We start from the raw sequence: 7,715 nt of genomic DNA on the forward strand, positions 1-7,715 counted from the left end.
TTTTCTTCGATCTTCTCCTCTATTCCTTTTCTTCTTCTCCTCTTTTTATTTCTTCTTCGTTTTCTTATGTTTTATCGGGTCTGTCGTCGTCGATATACCCCTCTCCCGATAACTTCAACACGAGGGGGGGTCGATATACCCCCTCCCCGATAATATTATTTTCCCATGTACGTATGTCGTCGTTGTCGATATAACCCCCTCCTGATAACTTCAACACGTGGGGAGGGGTCGATATACCCCCTCCCGGATAACATTATTTTCCCATGTATGTATGTCGTCGTTGTCGATATATATAACTCCCTCTCAGATAACTTCGACATGATGGACGGTCGATATTTATACCCCCTCTCGACCGTGATAACATATACCACGGGAGCACCCCCCGGCCCTCTTGCTCGACCAAAACTCTCAAGGACACCCAAACCCTAGAAAAAAACGATGTCGGTCTCCTACCCCCTCCCGTCGCGCCCCTACCCTTGAAGCGTTGCCGAGGCCACCCCAAACCCGGAATAAGCTAGGTCTACGTTTGCACTAATATATCCACCTGCTGTCATGTTTGTGTAATAATTGCCATGTTGTAATATTTGCAGAAACAATGGAGCACGGACGAGACGAGCAAGCAGAAGAGGTGTTGGGGGACATAATCTTAGCCGGAGGTGATATCTTGTCGTATCTTAACGACAATGATGGTCTGAAAGAACAGGGTGAAGAAGCAGGCTACGGTGATCGAAGAGTGGAGGAGGAAAGACATGATTATGATGGCTCCGGTGACCCAATGCTGGTGCAAGAAGGAGCCCGTGGTGACGGCTCCAGTGACCGAACAGAGTCCGGCCAGGTAAATATATTAGTTAAGCTTGTGCTGACTAGCTAATTGATGCATTCATTGTTTTGGTATGTACACATATTAATTAACACTCGTCTTTCTTCTTTTTTCTAGCGCTCCGGATCGAGCACAATTGCGGTAAAGAGACGAGGCCCGAAGAGAAAGTTGCGCTCGGATGAAAGGTTTGAGATCACAGCAATCGCGCGCGACGGCCAACCGATTGAACCCATCCGGACAAAGGATGCATTTGCTGCTCAGTGCGGGGTTCTAGTTAGGGACAAGATCCCGATCAGCATCCAGCAATGGTATAAGCCTAAGAAGGAAGACCCTGAGGTGTCTTATGTCAATGATATGCAGAAAGATGATCTTTGGACTGAGCTGAAGGCAAATTTCACCCTACCGCCAGAGGAGGATCCGGAGAAGCTAGTAAAGAGCAATTAATCAAGTCTCATGCTCTTAAGAAGATGGCAGACCTATTCAGGAAGTGGAAGAATGAGCTGAAAATGTTTGTCGACAAAGAAGAGACACCAGAATTCATCGGCCGGTATGAGAAGATCAGAGATCACTGGCCCGCATTTGTGGCCCACAAGACATCGGAAAAGAGTAAGAAGATGTCAGCGACAAACAAGAAGAATGCTGCGAAGAAGAAGCTTCACCATCGCACGGGGTCAGGTGGCTACTTCAAAGCCCGACCTAAGTGGGCCAAGGTTGAGAATGATCTGCTTGAAAAAGGGATCGAACCACAGACAATGAACTGGACAGACCGTTGCCGGACTTGGTTCTTCGAGGCTGGCGGAACCTTGGACCCTGTATCAGGGAGGTGCGTTTGGACGAACGAGCTTTTGAGAATACCAGTCAAGAAGATTCAGCAATATATCGATGCAGCGCAGGAAGGGACATTCGTTCCAGACAGAGAGAACGACGAGCTCACAATGGCCCTCGGGAATCCTGAGCACCCTGGACGGACACGAGGCACGCCAGGCTCCGTTCCGTGGAAGGCTGGTTTTCCGGACGCAGGCGGTTACAAAAGCCAGGAGAGGAGGAAAAAAATGGAGCAGACCCAAATTCAGAAGCTGCACGAAAGGGTTCAAGCGCTAGAGGAACGAGACGACAATCGACATGCCGAAACTACCCCCGAAGCTACCCCGCCATCTCAGCGGAGAAGCAGCGTGGCTTCCACCGAGCTGCTTCAGCCGGAGCATGTCTTGACAGCTCCTGCTATCTACCCCGTGGATGCTATCACGGAGTCTCTACATTGCCACCTTATGGAGCAATGGCAGAACTTCAAAGTCAAGGTGGCTGTTGGCTCTGTTTTACCTCCTGAACCCGGCGCAACCTACCACTGCCGGCTGATTCCAGAAGGATATGCTAGGGTGATGGTGGATGAAATAACGGAGGGATTTGAGGACCTCTAGCTTGACCACCCTACCGGTGAAGGGGAGACTCGGCTGGGTTTAGCTCTGAAGACTCCGTGCCTATGGCGGAAGGAGCTCATTAACCTTCCGAACTGGACGCCTCCGGCGAGTAAGGGCACTCTGCCGCCGCCTCCTCCTCCGGTGAGTGATCAGGGCACTCAGCCTCCTTCTCCGGCGCGTGGCGGCACTCCGCCTCCTCCTCCGCCTCCTCCTCCGGCGAGTGATCAGGGCACTCATCAGCCTCCTTCTCCGGCGCGTGGCGACACTCTGCCTCCTTCTCCGCCTGCGCCGGCGTGCCAGAGCAGCCAGCCTCCTCCTTCTCCGCCTCGTCAGCAAGGGCGGAAGAGACCCACCGCCGCTCCGGCTGCTCTGGCGCGTCATAGTCCTTCTCCTCTGCCTTGTAAGCAAGGAAAGAAGACAGCCGCAGCCGCTCCGTCTGCTCTGCCGGCGTCTAGCAATACAGCTGCCAGACGCGGGAGGCAATACAGATTCGGTCCTTCTCTGAAGACTCCAGAGAAGTTACCATACGAGAGGACCGAGGAGGAAACCAGGAAGATCGTGCAAGCCGAAGTGAAGAACTTCTTTGAAGGGGTGAAAGTAAAGAAACATCCACCTCCGGAGGAGAAGGTAGATCCGGTGACAGCAAAGCGCACTCTGGCTGCCCTGACAAAACCACCAAAGTCTCCGCCGAGAGGCAACTATGAGCGCATTCTTGCAAAGACATATGCCGAAGCGGAGCGGTCGGAAAGTACTGTCAGTGATAAAAGGTTAAAAGAACGACGAGCTGGGAAAAAAATTGCCCAGCTCGGCGAACAAGCGAACCAATCGTGCCCCCCGCTCAAGGAGTCTAGTGACATCGTCGCTAATGATCCGAGGATGGTGCCCGGTTATAGCAATCTTGGAGATTACCTGCCCGACGATGTACATTATGAAATCATGGAGGTGGACGAACACAAATACCATTACGGGAAGCCTCTCGTCAAAGATGAAAGATCTCTAACAATGATGATGCGAAGATTACATGATTGGTACATGAAAACCTGCAGAGAGTCTGATGGGATGAATACTTTGACGCTGAGAGTTAAACCGGAGCATGACCTCGTTGGAATTGAACTGCTGAATGTTCCATTTGAGGAGTTCTTCCAGTTTTTCAATCAAAAGGCCCTTGATAAATCAACGATCACTTGCTACTGTCTATAAGTAGTACTACTTCTGTCATTAAGTCTCTCTATATAGGTCAGCTCTTTCATTGCATGTGTTTATAATTATCCTCACTATATTATGCAGATTGAAGATCGCCGAATTGAAGAAAAGACAAATCGGTGATATTGGGTTCATTAACACAAATCTCATAGATGCATATATGGTTGAAAAACATGCCAAAGAAGCCGAGGCCAACTTGCTACGATCGTTGGTATTAAATCAAAACAAAGATATAATACTCTTTCCTTATAACTTCAAGTGAGTGTTACTGTCTTGTGCATATTCGGTTTCCCTTATTAGTCCAGGTTATGGTAATGTAATTGATGACTTATGCATGCATGCGCAGCTTCCACTATATTCTCCTAGAGATTAAGCTTGAGCAGGGAGTAGTAACCGTCTTAGACTCGAGACAAAAAGATCCCCAGGAATATGCGGACATGACTCAAATGCTCGAGAAGTAAGTTAAATCGATCATTATCCACCATATCAGCAACTTTGTTCATTTCCTGATATCAAGTAATTGTTTTCTTTGTCTGGCAGGGTTTGGAGAAAATTCACCACAAAAGCTCCGGGACTGCCGAAGAAGCTGCAATTTAGACACCCGAAAGTAAGTACTATAGTAGCATGTTCCGCACATCTCCTAGTGATTCAAGCGCTAGTTTCATCAATACCATTTAGCATGCTTGCTTATCAGTTAGATTGACCTCTATTTCTTGTAAAGTGGTTGTGGCAGGAACAAGGGAATGATTTCTGTGGATACTATGTTTGCGAGTCTATCCGCCACAGGACCTGTGAACGGGGCTACTCTGACGAACAATATGAAGTGCGTAAGCAATAATATTCACAATTTTATTTTATTACCATCATTTGTGTCGAGTTTTATTTATTCATATATATATATATATATATATATATATATGTATTGACCCCCTTCTTCAAATTAGATGTTTCGGATGCGGGATGAACTCCTAGCAGAAGATCGTATGCGAGCAATTCAAGAGGAATTGGCGGCATTCTTCCTTGACCACGTGATCGCTGAAAACGGAGAATACTATGTGGACCCTGTGTTCTTACAATTTAATTAGGAGATTATATTGTAAGAGATAATTATTGTATATATGTAGCTGATAGTGTCAGATAGATATACGAGAACTTGTTGTTCGACCAATCTCTCGGAGAAGGAGAGGTGGTCGATATCACTTCTCTCTGCATGCATATGTTCATGACGATCTTCTGTTTCCTTCATTTGCTTACTAGCTAGCGTGTCTAGACCTCTCCATACGTATATAGTACGTAGCGTCGACCAAGCACGGAGATAAGAGAGGACACTTCTCTCTATTAATTAGCTAGCTAACACAATATATGAAACACCTAAATTAACCCCCAAACCCCCCCCCTTCAAAAAAAACAAAAACCCCAGCCCCTGAAATGCTGACGCGTGGATGCCTATTGGTCCCGGTTGGTGACACCAACCGGGACAAAAGGCACTGCCTATTAGTCCCGGTTGTTGGCACCAACTGGGACCAAAGGCCCCCCTGCCTGGGCTGGCAGTAGCGGCCACGTGGAGGACCTTCTGTCCCGGTTCGTGTAAGAACCGGGACTAAAGGGTTAGGGATTTAGTAACGACCCTTTAGTCCCGGTTCGAAAACCGGGACAAAAGGCCCTTACAAACCGGGGTAAAAGCCCCATTTCCTACTAGTGCACTGGGTTTTTTCATAGGTTTTTTCATCCGCTCCTCTCGATCCCTAAAACTCCCAGAGTAGACGCCGCCGCCCGCCCCTTCCAGCCCCCGCCCCCCAGCCCTAGCCGCAACCCCAACCCCATGGAGGTCGAGATCAAGCTCCGGCTCCCCGACGCAGCCGCACACCGGCGCCTCTCCTCCTTCCTCGCGCCCCGCCTGCTCCGCACCGACGCCCCCGCGCGGCCCCTCGCCGCCACCACCGCTGCCCAGAGGGTCCGCCTCTACAGCACCGACGCCGCGCCCCTCCCGCGCCGTCCTCACGCTCAAGCGCTGCTCGCGCATCGACGCCGGCGTCAGCCGCGTTGAGGAGGTCATGGAGCCCCTCGACCCCGCCCTCGCCCTCGCCTGCGTCGACAACCCTGCCCGTCTTGGCGCGGTCGACTCCCCCATCGACTCATGACAGGAGGGGAGCACATGGTTACGCCGTCGTAGGATAGAGCGGTCGAAGCAACCGTGTCCCGAAGATTGCCGTGCAGCCACCAAATGAAGAGGCAGGCTCAACCCAAAGATAGAGGCAGACGCGGAGGAAAAAAAGATTTAGTTGGGTCCTCGCCACCAATCCGACCAACCCAACCACTATCGAGACTAGTACAATACACGTGCATTGCTACGGGCTACAAGGCATATATATAAATGAATCAAACAGATCGAAGGTCGGAGTTCATTTCTTCCTCATATATTTGGGCGTGTTAGAACATCAAACGGGCACCCAGAATGCACCCCAAAATTTAACCATCTGGACAATCTGAACTTCTTCAAATCCATACCATATGCGGAGGAGAAATATGCTTCTCCGGACTATCCGTCATTTTATCTTCAACACACGGTCCTAACACAAAAACTCAACCCACGACGCACCATTCCCTTTTTCTGTTGAACCCACCCCTTCCCGCTCGGTTTCCCACCGTAGCCGGACATTTCTCGCTGGAGCCCTCTTCTTTAAAACCAGATGACGCCCACCTCACCTCGCCATGGCGCCCTCCCACCTTCACATTGTATATCCCCACAGACCACCAAGGAGGAGTCCCCCGCCAATCACCCACTCTCCGCCCTGATCCCCACCCCTTGTGTTCGTGCTGATCCGCCACCGCCATCAAGGCAGATCCGATATATCCTGAGTCATTGCCATGTTGTAACATACAGTCGAATATCATGCATTACCGCGAAGTATACATGTGCCACCATGTCCATTATTAACTCTTGAAGCGACCGAGCAATTCGTTTACCCTTCTATCCTAAAAGTTTCACCATGTTGCAAGTAATATGCCACCGTGTTCGTTGTCTCTACATTTAACCATATGTGATCCTTGATATAGTCATTTCCTTCTTTGTTTCTTCATCTAAAAAATACGTGGATTTACAAACCTAAACTCCATAAGATCATAAGCTATACAATTAGCCAATAAAGATCACCCCATGTGACAATTATATTATTGCTCTCCATGGAGTTCTAATAGTACATATTATTTCAATTCTTGATGAAGAAAGAAACCACACGCTTTTAATGAACAACTCTTGTTGAATCATTGGGGGTGAAATTTTTTCTGTATTTCAACTAAAGGAAACCACTATATACTTAAAAAAAAATACATGCCAGTATATTGTTAAGCACTATACTTCAATTCCCCAGCAGTAGAACATCATGTGCTATCTCTTTGGCATGCCAAAATAATAGTCAGAATGTGGCTGACCATCGAGTAGCACCATGTACTTGTTCCTCGATGTGCCTCTCCTAGCATCATCGCCTATTCTATTGGAACCTACTCCCTCATTCCTATGCTTAAGGCATAAATCTTCGCTCACGTCCCCCAAGGAGTAGCAGGGCATTACTTTGAGGCAACCACGCCAATCAAAATATATATCAACCCTAACAGATTAAAGTATCCAACAAAAATGACTCACTAACAGACGCTCTCACCTCATCCATACCCACCGCTCACAAAACATACCATATGTATCCTTCAGGCAGAAGCAATCAGTAGCATAAGAAATTAAGCTCATCAAAATATGAATAAAATCCCACTTTGCATAAGCGTGTAGAAGATGTGAAGCATGCACATCCGTATCTTCTTTGAGAATCATGTCCAGCACCTGCCGGTATGGCAACATCATTGTCCCTGTTATCCTAAATTCACCATCAAAACCAAAACCAAAAACAAAAATCTCTTCAGGAGAAGTCACACAAAAAACCATAATCCCATCACCAGGAACTGATCAGCAAAAAATCAAACCTGGAAGTAGCAGCCGCTTTGTCCACGACCCACAGGCAGCGTCGCTCATCCGAAGAACCAAAAAGAATAAGAGAAGATGCAGCTCTACAAACCAGCTGCAGAGTTAAGTAATGTGAGGCCAAAAACATGTCCCAGCAATATAACTTCTGTTATTCATCAGCAAGTTAAATCTGGCCCTCATCAAGATACTGAAATCATGTGTTCCTATCTTTCACTTAACATTGAAACCATTCTGAACATATCTGGTCTATACTATAAATCTTAATGCACTTCACAAAATCAAGCAAATGAGAATAGTATGA

The sequence above is a fragment of the Triticum aestivum genome, chromosome 1D (assembly GCF_018294505.1).
Source record: "Triticum aestivum cultivar Chinese Spring chromosome 1D, IWGSC CS RefSeq v2.1, whole genome shotgun sequence".
Classification (NCBI taxonomy): domain Eukaryota; kingdom Viridiplantae; phylum Streptophyta; class Magnoliopsida; order Poales; family Poaceae; genus Triticum; species Triticum aestivum.